At 45.6% G+C, this 15855-nt stretch overlaps 1 protein-coding gene across 2 annotated transcripts in view; it reads right to left on the bottom strand.

The window, feature by feature from the left end:
* Window positions 1-15855, bottom strand: part of LOC138452975 (uncharacterized) — a 449238-nt gene that overhangs the window by 379398 nt on the left and 53985 nt on the right. The window lies entirely within an intron of this gene.

Raw genomic sequence — 15855 nt, 5'->3', positions numbered from 1 at the left:
GCATTGGTTGCTGTCTGATATTCTCTAGATTCAGTACATGGCTACCGTCTGGATGCACTAGGCTTAATGCATTGGCTGCTGTCTGATATTCCATAGGTTCGATACATTGGATGCGCTCTAGATGCAATAGGTATAATGCATTGTTTGCAGTCTGATATTCCCTAGATTCAGTAGATGTCTACCGTCTAGATGCACAAGGTTGAATGCATTGGTTGTACTCTGATATTCCCTAGATTCAGTACATGGCTACAGTCTAGATGCACAAGGTTTAATGCATTTGTTGCACTCTGATATTCCCTAGATTCAGTACATGGCTACGCTTTAGATGCACTAGGTTTAATGCATTGGTTGCACTCTGATATTCACAAGGTTAAATGCATTGGCTAGACTCTGGATGCACTACGTTTAATGCATTGGTTGTACTCTGATCATCCCTAGATTCAGTACATGGCTACTCTCTAGATGCACAAGGTTTAATGCATTGGTTGCACTCTGATATTCGCTAAATTCAGTACATGGCTACTCTCTAGATGCACTAGATTTAATGTGTCGGTTGCACTCTGATATTCTCTAGATTCAGTGCATGGCTACACTCTAGATGCACAAGGTTTAATGCATTGGTTGCAGTCTGATATTCCCTAGATTCAGTACATGGCTACCGTCCGGATGGACTCGGCTTAATGCATTGGCTGCTGTCTGATATTCCCTAGGTTCAGTACATGGCTACGGTCTAAATACACAAGGTTGAATGCATTGGTTGTACTCTGATATTCCCTAGATTCAGTGCATGGGTACAGTCTAGATGCACTAGTTTTAATGCATTGGTTGCAATCTGATATTCCCACGGTTAAATGCATTGGCAAGACTCTGGATGCACTTGGTTTAATGCATTTGTTGTACTCTGATATTCCCTAGATTCAGTACATGGCTACTCTCTAGATGCACAAGGTTTAATGCATTAGTTGCACTCTGATATTCCCTAGACCCAGTACATGGCTCCAGTCTAGATGCACTAGGCTTAATACATTGGTTGCTGTCTGATATTCCCTAGATTCGGTACATGGCTACCGTCTGGATGCACTAGGCTTAATGCATTGGCTGCTGTCTGATATTCCATAGGTTCGATACATTGTATACGCTCTAAATGCAATAGGTTTAATGCATTGTTTGCGTCTGATATTCCCTAGGTTCAGTACATGGCTACAATCTAGATGCACTAGGGTTAATGCATTGGTTGCTGTCTGATATTCTCTAGATTCAGTACATGGCTACCGTCTGGATGCACTAGGCTTAATGCATTGGCTGCTGTCTGATATTCCATAGGTTCGATACATTGGATGCGCTCTAGATGCAATAGGTATAATGCATTGTTTGCAGTCTGATATTCCCTAGATTCAGTAGATGTCTACCGTCTAGATGCACAAGGTTGAATGCATTGGTTGTACTCTGATATTCCCTAGATTCAGTACATGGCTACAGTCTAGATGCACAAGGTTTAATGCATTTGTTGCACTCTGATATTCCCTAGATTCAGTACATGGCTACGCTTTAGATGCACTAGGTTTAATGCATTGGTTGCACTCTGATATTCACAAGGTTAAATGCATTGGCTAGACTCTGGATGCACTACGTTTAATGCATTGGTTGTACTCTGATCATCCCTAGATTCAGTACATGGCTACTCTCTAGATGCACAAGGTTTAATGCATTGGTTGCACTCTGATATTCGCTAAATTCAGTACATGGCTACTCTCTAGATGCACAAGGTTTAATGCATTGGTTGCACTCTGATATTCGCTAAATTCAGTACATGGCTACTCTCTAGATGCACTAGATTTAATGTGTCGGTTGCACTCTGATATTCCCTAGATTCAGTGCATGGCTACACTCTAGATGCACAAGGTTTAATGCATTGGTTGCAGTCTGATATTCCCTAGATTCAGTACATGGCTACCGTCCGGATGGACTCGGCTTAATGCATTGGCTGCTGTCTGATATTCCCTAGGTTCAGTACATGGCTACGGTCTAAATACACAAGGTTGAATGCATTGGTTGTACTCTGATATTCCCTAGATTCAGTGCATGGGTACAGTCTAGATGCACTAGTTTTAATGCATTGGTTGCAATCTGATATTCCCACGGTTAAATGCATTGGCAAGACTCTGGATGCACTTGGTTTAATGCATTTGTTGTACTCTGATATTCCCTAGATTCAGTACATGGCTACTCTCTAGATGCACAAGGTTTAATGCATTGGTTGCAGTCTGATATTCCCTAGATTCAGTACATGGCTACCGTCTGGATGGACTCGGCTTAATGCATTGGCTGCTGTCTGATATTCCCTAGGTTCAGTACATGGCTACTCTCTAGATGCACTAGGTTTAATGCATTGGTTGCACTCTGATATTCCCTAGATTCAGTAGATGACTACACTCTAGATGCACAAGGTGTAATGCATTGGTTGTTCTCTGATATTCCCTAGATTCAGTACATGGCTACCGTCTGGATGCACTAGGCTTAAGGCAATGGCTGCTGTCTGATATTCCATAGGTTCGATACATTGGATACGCTCTATATGCAATAGGTTTAATGCATTGTTTGCCGTCTGATATTCCCTAGGTTCAGTTCATGGCTACAATCTAGATGCACTAGGGTTAATGCATTGGTTGCTGTCTGATATTCCCTAGATTCAGTACATGGCTACCGTATGGATGCACTAGGCTTAATGCATTGGCTGCTGTCTGATATTCCATAGGTTCGATACATTGGATACGCTCTATATGCAATAGGTTTAATGCATTAGTTGCACTCTGATATTCCCTAGACCCAGTACATGGCTCCAGTCTAGATGCACTAGGCTTAATACATTGGTTGCTGTCTGATATTCCCTAGATTCGGTACATGGCTACCGTCTGGATGCACTAGGCTTAATGCATTGGCTGCTGTCTGATATTCCATAGGTTCGATACATTGTATACGCTCTATATGCAATAGGTTTAATGCATTGTTTGCGTCTGATATTCCCTAGGTTCAGTACATGGCTACAATCTAGATGCACTAGGGTTAATGCATTGGTTGCTGTCTGATATTCTCTAGATTCAGTACATGGCTACCGTCTGGATGCACTAGGCTTAATGCATTGGCTGCTGTCTGATATTCCATAGGTTCGATACATTGGATGCGCTCTAGATGCAATAGGTATAATGCATTTTTTGCAGTCTGATATTCCCTAGATTCAGTAGATGTCTACCGTCTAGATGCACAAGGTTGAATGCATTGGTTGTACTCTGATATTCCCTAGATTCAGTACATGGCTACAGTCTAGATGCACAAGGTTTAATGCATTTGTTGCACTCTGATATTCCCTAGATTCAGTACATGGCTACACTTTAGATGCACTAGGTTTAATGCATTGGTTGCACTCTGATATTCACAAGGTTAAATGCATTGGCTAGACTCTGGATGCACTACGTTTAATGCATTGGTTGTACTCTGATCATCCCTAGATTCAGTACATGGCTACTCTCTAGATGCACAAGGTTTAATGCATTGGTTGCACTCTGATATTCCCTATATTCAGTACATGGCTACACTCTAGATGCACAAGGTTTAATGCATTGGTTGCACCTGATATTACATAGATCCAGCATATGGCTACTCTCTAGATGCACTAGGTCTAATGCATTGGTTGCACTAGATATTACCTAGACTCGGTACATGGCTACAGTCTAGATGCACTATGTTTAATGCATTGGTTGCACTGTGATATTCCCTAGGTTCAGTACATGGCTGCAATATAAATTCACTAGGTTTAATGCATTTGTTGCACTCTGATATTCCCTAGATTCAGTACATGGCTACTCTCTAGATGCACAAGGTTTAAAGCATTAGTTGCACTCTGATACTATCTAGATTCAGTACATGGCTACTCTCTAGATGCACTAGGTGTAATGCATTGGTTGCACTAGATATTACCTAGACTCAGTACATGGCTACAGTCTAGATGCACTATGTTTAATGCATTGGTTGCACTGTAATATTCCCTAGGTTCAGTATATGGCTGCAATATAAATTCACTAGGTTTAATGCATTGGTTGCACTCTGATATTCCCTAGATTCAGTGCATGGCTACTTTCTATATGCACAAGGTTTAAAGCATTAGTTGCACTCTGATACTATCTAGATTCAGTACATGGCTACTCTCCAGATGCACTAGGTTTAATGTATTGGTTGCACTAGATATTACCTAGACTCGGTACATGGCTACAGTCTAGATGCACTATGTTTAATGCATTGGTTGCACTGTGATATTCCCTAGGTTCAGTACATGGCTGCAATATAAATTCACTAGGTTTAATGCATTGGTTGCACTCTGATATTCCCTAGATTCAGTACATGGCTACTCTCTAGATGCACAGGGTTTAAAGCATTAGTTGCACTCTGATACTATCTAGATTCAGTACATGGCTACTCTCTAGATGCACTAGGTTTAATGCATTGGTTGCACTAGATATTACCTAGACTCGGTACATGGCTACAGTCTAGATGCACTATGTTTAATGCATTGGTTGCACTGTGATATTCCCTAGATTCAGTACATGGCCACTCTCTAGATGCACAAGGTTTAAAGCATTAGTTGCACTCTGATACTATCTAGATTCAGTACATGGCTACACTCTAGATACACTAGGTTTAATGCATTGGTTGCACTCAGATATTCCCTGGATTCAGTACATGGCTACACTCTGGATGCACTAGGTTTAATACATTGGTTGCACTCTGATATTCCCTAGATTCAGTGCATGGCCACTATCTAGATGCACTAGGTTTAATGCACTGGTTGCACTCTGATATTCCCAAGATTCAGGACATGACTGCTATCTAGATGCACTATGTTTAAAGCATTACTTGCACTCTGATACTACCTAGATTCAGCACATGGCTGCACTCTAGATACACTATGTTTAATGCATTGGCTGCACTCTGATGATAGCTAGATCCAGTACATGGCTACTCTCTAGATCCATTAGGTTTATTGCATTGGTTGCTGTCTGATATTCCCTAGATTCAGTACATGGCTACAGTCTAGATGCACAAGGTTTAATGTATTGGTTGCACTCTGATATTCCCTAGATTCAGTACATGGCTACAGTCTAGATGCACTAGTTTTAATGCATTGGTTGCACTCTGATATTCCCAAGGTTCAATGCAATGGCTAGACTCTGGATGCACTAGTTTTAATGCATTGGTTGTACTCTGATTACCCCTAGATTCAGTACATGGCTCTCTCTAGATGCACTAGGTTTAATGCATTGGTTGCAGTCTGATATTCCTTAGATTCAGTACATGGCTACTCCCTTGATGCACTAGGTTTAATGCATTAGTTGCAATCTGATATTCCCTAGATTCAGTACATGGCCCCTCTCTAGATGCACACAGTTTAATGCATTGGTTGCACCTGATATTACATAGATTCAGTGCATGGCTACAGTCATGATGCACTAGGTTCAATGCATTGGTTGCACTCTGATATTACCTAGACTCAGTGCATGGCTACAGTCTAGATGCACTAGGTTCAATACATTGGTTGCACTCTGATATTCCCGAGGTTCAGTACATGGCTGCACTCTATATTCACTAGGTTTAATGCATTGGTTGCACTCTGATAATAGCTGGATTCAGTACATGGCAACACTCTAGATACAATAGGATTAATTCATTGGCTGCACTCTGATAATAGCTGGATTCAGTACATGGCTACTCTCTAGATCCATTAGGTTTATTGCATTGGTTGCTATCTGATATTCCCTAGATTCAGTACATGGCTACTCTCTAGATGCACACGGTTTAATGCATTCGTTGCACTCTGATATTCCCAAGATTCAGTACATGGCTACACTCTAGATGCACTACATTCAATGCAATGATTGCACTCTGATATTCCCAAGATTCAGTACATGGCTACACTCTAGATGCACTAGGTTTAAAGCATTGGTTGAACTTTGATATTCCCAAGATTCAGTACATGGCTACACTCTAGATGCACTAGGTTTAATGCATTGGTCGCAGTCTGATATTCCCTAGGTTCAGTACATGTCTACAGTCTAAATGCACAAGGTTTAATGCATTGGTTGCACTCTGATATTCCTTAGATTCAGTACATGGCTAAACTCTAGATGCACTAGGTCAAATGCATTGGTTGCACTCTGATATGCCCTAGATTGAGCACATAGCTACACTCTAGATGCACTCGTTTTAATGCATTAGTTACACTCTGATATTCCCTAGATTAGGTTCTTGGCTACACTCTACATGCACTAGGTTTAATCCATTGGTTGCACTCTGATAATAGCTAGATTCAGTACATGGCTACACTCTAGATACAATAGGATTAATGCATTGGCTGCACTCTGATAATAGCTAGATTCAGTATGTGGCTACTCTCTAGATCCATTAGGTTTATTGCATTTGTTGCTGTCTGATATTCCCTAGATTCAGTATATGGCTACTCTCTAGATGCACACGGTTTAATGCATTGGTTGCACCTGATATTACCTAGATTCAGCATATGGCTACTCTCTAGATGCACTAGGTTTAATGCATTGGTTGCACTCTGATATTACCTAGACTCAGTGCATGGCTGCAGTCTAGATGCACTAGATTCAATGCATTGGTTGCACTCTGATATTCCCTGGGTTCAGTACATGGCAGCACTCTAAATTCACTAGGTTTAATGCATTGGTTGAACTCTGATATTCCTTAGATTCAGTACATGGCTACACTGTAGATGCACTGGGTTTAATGCATTGGTTGCACTCTGATATTCACTAGATTCAGTACATGGATGCACTCGAAATTCGCTAGGTTTAATGCATTGGTTGCACTCTGATATTCCTTAGATTCAGTACAGGGCTACACTCTAGATGCACTAGGTTTAATGCATTGGTTGCACTCTGATATTCCCTAGATTCAGTACATTGCTGCTCTCTAGATGCACTAGGTTTAATGCAATGGTTGTACTCTGATATTCCCTACATTTAGTTCATGGCTGTTAAGACGGATTTCTGAACTCTGTCCTGGTGGCGCAGAAGTTCAGAAGGCCAACCTAATTACTTGGAACAGGGTAACCTCTGGACGAGCCAGACCAATCAAGGTAGCGATCGCGGCGGTCAAGACTAGGTCTCAAGAGGGGTGAGGGTGACTGAAAGCCCGCAATGAGCACACAAAGCAAGAGCGCTTACAAACTACTCCAAACAGTTGTTATATCAAAAATATATACACATTTATTTTAAGGCCTTTAAAATAATGACCGTAGCGGGAAAATCACAATATCACAATATTAAGCCAACACATACCATATCAACACAATATATATACAAATACGACAGTCGCAAGCGTTATATGCACGAAATGTGTAGTCCACCTGAAAGGGAAGGAAAACAGGCAGTGCGATAATTCTTTAGACTCAGTTCGCCTTCAGAGGCACCTAACTAGATGGAAGTCCGAGCCCTGCGAAGAGTGGAGCCTTGTGCTCAAAGTACCTGCACACGCTGGTGCCAACGGGCAAAAGGAGAAGCTCTTCAGAGGAAGTCAGGCAGTTCGGGTTAGTGCACAACCGAAGAAGAACAGGTTCCGCCACTCAAGCGCAGCCTCCACAGGGAGCAGAAGCAGAGCGCGAGTACGGACAAAAGGGTGCTGTTTTTACACAGCGTGGAAAAGCAATGGGCTACTGCAGGAGGGCGACCAGATCCTAGCTATACTACTCACCGGTCCCCGATGCAAGCAGACCCAGGCTTCTCCACATTAGTTTCAGCAGCTGGCAGGTTCAGAAGAGCCGGGAATGCCTCGTCATCGTGTAGAAAAAAAAGACGTCCCAATCGAAGAAACCTGCACAGTTTTGTCACCACAGCAGGGCAACAGAGCGGCCGTGTGTATCTGAGCCAAATGTACACTACTCACTTCAGACTTGGGAACGCCAAGTGTACGAAGCGTGTGAGAGTGACCAGGACTCGAAATACAACACAACCTGGCGGCGGTTACAGAGCAGGACTCCCGTGTAAGCTGGTCAGTCAACTGGATGGCCCAGAGACGCTTCCGAAGGCTTACTGTCAGGAGATGATGAAGTCGCCGAGAATAGCTGTTCCTGCTATTCCAAAGGTCGAAGCACCAGTACAGGCCTTCTGGTTCGATCAAAGGAGGAAAGGGTTTCACAGGACGACAGCAGTGCAAAGGAGGAGTCCTTCAGCGGGTCACCAGCGATTCCTCGGTCCAGCCTCTTGGTTGCAGGATACTTGGCTCCTGTATTCCTTTGTTCGTGAGAACTCAGGAGATCGACCTGGTAGTGGTGTTTCCAGCCCCCTCTTATCCACGGTTCCCTTCGCGCCAAAACGGAGGGGAGCCAATGGGAGATCTGCTCATCAACACACACACACCATTCGTGGACCAATCATGGACCACGGTGGTCCCAGGCATTCACACCACCCTAGACTCTCTGGCACCCAGGATGTGTATTGGGACCAGACATCCCAGCCCACACCCTGGAGGCACACAAAAGACATGTAGAAGCCCGCGAAAGCATCCGTGTTTCGTGGGAAAGTACATGCCCAAATAAGGAAGGCCCCGGGTCGGCTCGACCTTTGGAAGGTGAAGGGAGCAAGACGGTCAGCGGACAGGACAAAGGAGCCTCGTGGTCTGGCCATTTTGGGAGCCAGGCCACCATTTTGGGTTCAGCGCGAAAAACGCGCTTAGAACGCCAAAAGGAGCTCAAAATACACAAAACGATCGCTGCCACCATTCCAGTCCCTGAATGACTTGCACCGATCAAATACAATCCTAAACGAGTATATAGGGCCTGTAGAAGGCTAGAGACCCAAGAGAGCTGTTACTTAGCTTACAGTGCCCTCTTGTGTCATGTTGCACGAAAGCCGCAACATGATAAAAGAAACTACGGGAAACAGCGTTCCCCGGTACTGACTGTCTTAAGGGCATGTCAGTTTCCCCGTAAGAAAGGAGCGAAAGCCCAGAGGAGTGCGGCAGAAGGCTGCACTTCTCTGGCAAAGTCAAGAACAAGGTGAAAAACAACAGCAAAAAGTTTAGGGGTTGCCACATGGAAGGAAAATTACCTACAATTACGAAATCTTTCCTAACAATGGCTACACTCTAGATGCACTATTTTTAATGCATTGTTTGCAGTCTGATATTCCCTAGGTCAAGTACAAGGCTACAGTCTAGATGCACAAGGTTTAATGCATTGGTTACTCTCTGATATTCCCTAGATTCAGCACATGGCTACATTCTGGATGCACTAGGTTTACTGCATTGGTTGCACTCTGATATTCCCTAGGTTAAATGTATTGGCTACACTGTAGATGCGCTAGGTTTAATGCATTGGTTGCAGTCTGATATTCCCTAGGTCAAGTACAAGGCTACAGTCTAGATGCACAAGGTGTAATGCATTGGTTACTCTCTGATATTCCCTAGATTCAGTACATGGCTACATTCTGGGTGGACTAGGTTTACTGCATTGGTTGCACTCTGATATTCCCTAGATTCAGAACATGGCTATTCTCTCGATGCATTAGGTTTAATGCATTGGTGGCACCTGATATTACCTAGATTCAGTGCATGGCTACAGTCTAGATGCACTAGGTTCAATGCATTGGTTGTACTCTGATATTCCCGAGGTTCAGTACATGGCTGCACTCTAAATTCACTAGGTTTAATGCATTGGTTGCACTCTGATATTCCCTAGATTCAGTACATGGATGCACTCTAAATTCACTAGGTTTAATGCATTGGTTGCACTCTGATATTCCCTAGATTCAGTACATGGCTACACTCTAGATGCACTAGGTTTAATGCATTGTTTCCACTCTGAGATTCCCTAGATTCGGTACATTGCTGCTCTCTAGATGCACTAGGTTTAATTCACTGGCTGTACTCTGATATTAACTAGGTTCCGTACATGGCTACACTCTAGATGCACTAGGTTTAATGCGTTGGTTGCAGTATGATATTCCCTAGGTCAAGTACAAGGCTACAGTCTAGATGTACAAGGCTTAATGCATTGGTTACTCTCTGATATTCCCTAGGTCAGGTACATGGCTACAGTCTGGATGCACTAGGTTTAATGCATTGGTTGCACTCTGATATTCCCTAGGTTAAATGTATTGGCTACATTCTAGATGCCCTGGTTTAATGCATTGGTTGCACTCTGATATTCCCTAATTTCAGCACATGGCTACCCTCTACATGCACTAGGTTTAAAGCATTACTTGCACTCTGATACTACCTAGATTCAGTATATGGCTACTCTCTAGATGCACTAGGTTTAATGCATTGGTTGCACTCTGATATTCCCAAGATTCAGTACATGGCTACTCTCTAGATGCACTAGGTTTAATGCATTGGTTGCACTCTGATATTCCCTAGATTCAGTAGATGGCTACACTCTAGAGTCACGAGGTGTAATTGTTAGGAAATATTTCGTAATTGTAGGGAATTTTCCTTCCATGTGGCAACCCCTAAACTTTTTGCTATTGTTTTTAACCTTGTTGTTGACTTTGCCAGAGAAGTACAGCCTTTTGCCGCACTTCTCTGGGCTTTCGCTCCTTTCTTACGGGGAAACTGACATGCCCTTAAGACAGTCAGTACCGGGGAACGTGGTTTCCCGTAGTTTCTTTTATCGTGTCGCAGCTTTAGTGCAACACGACACAAGAGGGCACTGTAAGCTAAGTTACAGCTCTCTTGGGTCTCTAGCCTTCTACAGACCCTAGATACTCTTTTAGGATGGTATTTGATCGGTGCAAGTCATTCAGGGACTCGAATGGTGGCAGCGATCGTTTTGTTTATTTTGAGCTCCTTTTGGCGTTCTGAGCACGTTTTTGCACTGAACCCAAAATGGTGGCCTGGCTCCCAAAATGGCCAGGCCGCGAGGCTCCTTTGTCTTGTCCACTGACCGTCTTGCTCCCTTCACCTTCCCCAGGTCAGACGACCCGGGGCCTTCCTTATTTGGGCATGTACTTTCCCGCGAAACGTGGTTGCTTTCGCGGGCTTCTACATGTCGTTTGTGTGCCTCCAGGGTGTGGGCTGGGATGTCTGGTCCCAATACACATCCTGGGTGCCAGAGAGTCTGGGGTGGTGTGAATGCCTGGGACCACCGTGGTCCGTGATTGGTCCACGTATGGTATGTGTGTTGATGAGCGGATCTCCCATTGGCTCCCCTCCGTTTTGGCGCGAAGGGAACCGTGGATAAGAGGGAGCTGGAAACACCACTGCCATGTCGATCTCCTGAGTTCTCACGAACGAAGGAATACAGGAGCCAAGTATCCTGCAACTACGAGGCTGGACCGAGGAATCGCTGGTGACCCGCTGAAGGAATCCTCCTTTGCACTGCTGTCGTCCTGTGAAACCCTTTCCTCCTTGGATCGAACCAGAAGGCCTGTACTGGTGCTTCGACCTTTGGAATAGCAGGAACAGCTATTCCCGGCGACTTCATCATCTCCTGGCAAGTAAGCCTTCGGAAGTGTCTCTGGGCCATCCAGCTGACTGACCAGCTTACAAGGGAGTCCTGCTCTGCAACTGCCGCCAGGTTGTGTTGTATTTCGAGTCCTTGTCACTCTCCCACGCTTCGTACGCTTGGCGTCCCCAGGTCTGAAGGGAGGAGTGTACATTTGGCTTGAATACACACAGCCGCTCCGTTGTCCTGCTGCGGCAACAAAACTGTGCTGGTTTCGTCGATTGGGACGTCTTTTTGCTCTACACGACTACGAGGCGTTCCCTGCTCTTCTGAACCTGCCAGCTGCTGAAACTAACGTGGAGAAGCCTGGGTCTGCTTGCTTCGGGGACCGGTGAGTAGTTTAGCTAGGATCTGGTCGCCCTCCTGCAGTATCCCATTGCTTTTCCCTGCTGTGTAAAAACAGCACCCTTTTGCCGTACTCGCGCTCTGCTTCTGCTCGCTGTGGAGGCTGCGCTTGAGTTGCGGAACCTGTTCTCCTTCTGCTGTGCACTAACCCGAACTGCCTGACTTCCTCCGAAGAGCTTCCCCTTTTGCCCGTTGGCACCGGCGTGGCAGGTACTTTGAGCACAAGGCTCCACTCTTCGCAGGGCTCGGACTTCCATCTAGTTAGGTGCCTCTAAAGGCGAACTGAGTCTAAAGCGTTATCGCACTGCCTGTTTTCCTTTCCTTTCAGGTGGACTACATATTTCGTGCTTTAAACGCTTGCGACTGTGTATTTGTATATATATTGTGTTGATATGGTATGTGTTGGTTTAATATTGTGATATTGTGATTTTCTCGCTACGGTCATTATTTTAAAGGCCTTAAAATAAATGTGTATCTATTTTTGATATAACAACTGTTTGGAGTAGTTTGTTAGCGCTCTTGCTTTGTGTGCTCATTGCGGGCTTTCAGTCACCCTCACCCCTCTTGAGACCTAGTCTTGACCGCCGCGATCGCTACCTTGATTGGTCTGGCTTGTCCAGAGGTTACCCTGTTCCAAGTAATTAGGTTGGCCTTCTGAACTTCTGCGCCACCAGGACAGAGTTCAGAAATCCGTCTTAACAAATTGGTGTACAGCGGTGGGATACGACTGAAGGTATCCAGTGTTGCGCTCGAACTAAGGCATTTCAGGTTATTCCAAACAGTACACGTAGTGAATTGTTATAGTATAACTTTAAAAAGGCCATAGTCCTATCAAACAGTATGGAAACAAGTACGTTGTTAACTTTAAATGCTTCCAAATCAGAAACGCTGAAAAAGATGTGTGCGGAGAGAGGTGTTTCCTCTCAAGGCACGAAATTGGAAATGATCCAAAGAATCGTGGCGTGGCAAGAAGCACAGCTTGACGCTATTACTTCTGAGGACAGTGCGGAAGGTGGTGGGGCTGCTCTCAATGGTAGAACCGACGGTTCTGCCGCCGCACTGTTCCACCGCGACCACGAGGACAGGGAGGACGAGCTGTCTAATGTTTCCTCTGCCAGTGCTGATGGGGAGGCTATGCTTGAATTCAAGAAGCAAGAGCTGCGGTTTAGGCAGCAGGAGCTTGAATTCAGCATAGCCAAACTAAAAATCGAACAGGCAGAAAAACAGAAAGACAGGGATCACCAGTTGGAACTGGCCAAGCTTCAGGTTGCAAATGGATCCAAGGGTCCTGGACATGGTTCTGGGGCTTCCTCTCATCCACGGTTTCCAAAAGATCTGCTCAGTGTGTATGAGGAGAGGAATGACATTATGGACTGGCTGAATGCGTTTGAGTATGCATGCGAGGTCCAGGAAGTTGACAATGCTGATAAGATTGCGTGGTTGCTCAGTAGACTGCCCCATTCTGGCTGTAGTGCCATTATGGAAATGTCGAAGGCTGAGCGGGCTGATTTCGCAATGTTAAAGCAGACTCTCATTTTAAAGTTTGGGAAGACTCCGGCCCAATATTTAAAGCGTTTTCGAGAGTATAAGAAAAAGGAAGGTGCTACTTGGGTATCTTATGTCGCTGAATCTTTGAAAAACTTAACTGGCTGGGTCGAAGGCTATAAGGTTTCTACCTTCGACGGCATGATAAATCTTGTCATGCTGGAACACATTTTTGCTTCTTCTTCCCCGGAGCTTAAGCAGCATTTGGCCGATTCGAAGGAGATAGATCCTAAGAAGCTGGCCATTGCAGCAGACTTATGGGTGTCACATCGAGTGTCCCATAAGGACAAAACTCATCCTGGTAAGCAGGAGGAGGGGAAAAAGTCCAAAGATATGGAGGGTGGGGAATCTGCTAAATCTTCTTCCCAAAAGGGCCACAAAAAGAAAAACAAGGGTAAGACACAAGAGAACTCACAGGGTAGTGGAGTTGCGCCTCCGAAACAGAACTCTGGTTACAATAAGCCTCCCTACGTAAACAGACCCTCTGGGGCTTGTTTTTCTTGTGGAGCAACTGACCATGTGAAGGGGGATCCCCGTTGTAAGGTTAGACCTTTGGGGGTCCACTCCGCTAATCTGGCCTTCTCCTCCTACGAGGAAGAAGAGATTACAGGAGCATCCTTCTCCTCGGACTCATTTCCCAGCGGAATAGAGGCCGAGGTAATTTTAGTGTCCCTGGGTTCCTGGGAGCCTAAAGTCGCAGAGGCGTATGCTAGGATTCCGGATAATACCAAGCACTACTTTAAAGACAGTGTGCTGATCAATGGAGTGGATACTCCAGCTCTTAGGGATAGTGGGTGCAGTCGAACTGTAGTGGATTCTACCTTGGTAGACTCAGAGGAAGTTGCCAGAGCTACTCTGATGCCCACTAAGTTGGCTGGCGGCCCCCTCCGTATGTTTCCCGTGATCCCTGTTAATCTAACTTTAAATGGTACAGCAGTCAGGATTCCAGTGAGCATTCAGAGAAACGTCCCGGGAAAGGTCTTATTAGGTAATGATCTCAGAGCTTTAGGGCTCGTAGGAGACACTGCCGAAAGACCCTACACACGGTCTCAAGCACGGGCAGCATTGGCCAAGTCCAATACGCCGCCCCAGCCGAAGGGGAAACCCAAGGCGAAAGGAGTCTACAAGTCAAGACGGGGGAAAGAGAATATTCCCCCGAGCTCGCCTACCACTGCGGTGGAGGAAGTTGGTCAATCGCCCGAGCCTGACGAGGAGGTGGTGATGCCTGAAGTATTCGACCCCAACGATCATCCTGAACTAAAAGACTTGTTAGTTGAAGGAGGTCCTGATAGGGACGAATTCAGTAAAGGCCAACGTGAGTGCCCATCTCTTGAAGGCCTAAGGAGACAGGCCTGCTCCCAGCTTGAGGGTGAACCTCCTGGGAAGCATAGGATTTATTGGGAAGGTGGACTCCTGTATAGTGAGCCCACAGAGTCTACAGAAGGAGACCATAGGAGGTTGGTGGTTCCCCTTGCTGTTAGGCCCTTCCTCCTGCAGTTGGCGCATGAAGTTCCCCTTGCTGGTCACATTGGTATGACGAGGACCAAGCAAAGGTTATCCATGCACTTCTACTGGCCCAAGATGGGGGAGCAAGTAGAAAGTCACTGCAGGAGTTGTGCCGCCTGCCAGATGCCTGGTAAGGTTGGCGCGACAATCCAAGCTCCGTTGGTACCGCTCCCAGTTGTGGGGGTACCATTTGAAAGGGTAGGGATCGACATGGTTGGTCCCCTTGACCCGCAAACATCCTCAGGCAATAGGTTTATCCTGGTGCTGGTCGACCATGCAACCAGGTATCCTGAGGCCGTCCCATTTACAACTGTAACTGCCAAGCCAGTTGCAGAAGCTTTACTCGGCATGTTTACTAGGGTTGGCTTCCCTAAAGAAGTTGTGCCGGATGATGGCAGCAACTTTATGTCGAAGTATAGGCAGGCTATGTGGAAAGAATGTGGGGTCACCTACAGGTTCTCTTCTGCATACCGCCCCCAGACCGATGGTCTGGGGCGGCGTTTCAACAGGACGTTAACGAGCATGATTGGGGCTCTGGAGGAGCCTCAGAGAAGAAAATGGGATCTTTTTGTTTCATGCTTACTGTTTGCCTACCGAGAGGTACCACAGGAGGGTGTTGGCTTCAGCCCCTTCGAACTTCTGTTCGGTCATCCCGTACGGGGACCCTTAGCCATCGTCAAAGAGGGATGGGAGATGCCCACTCCCCCTGTTACTACCAATGTAGTTGATTATGTGCTAGGGCTCAGAAAACGGATGGTACTTCTGATGGGCTTGGCCAGTGATAAATTGAAGGCAGGGCAAGCGCTGGTGAAACATTGGTACGACCAGAAAGCTTCCCTCATCAACTTTACACTTGGTCAGCAAGTCCTGATCATGAATCTCATAAGGCCTCGAGCTTTACAGGATAAATGGTCAGGTCCTTGCCCAGTGGTGGAGCCCCT

The sequence above is a fragment of the Ambystoma mexicanum genome, chromosome 4p, assembly GCF_040938575.1.
Source record: "Ambystoma mexicanum isolate Mex_15411 chromosome 4p, UKY_AmexF1_1, whole genome shotgun sequence".
In the NCBI taxonomy this organism is placed as follows: Eukaryota; Metazoa; Chordata; class Amphibia; order Caudata; family Ambystomatidae; genus Ambystoma; species Ambystoma mexicanum.
Note: the sequence above shows the minus strand (reverse complement) of the source record. Positions and strands in the feature narration are given on the sequence as shown.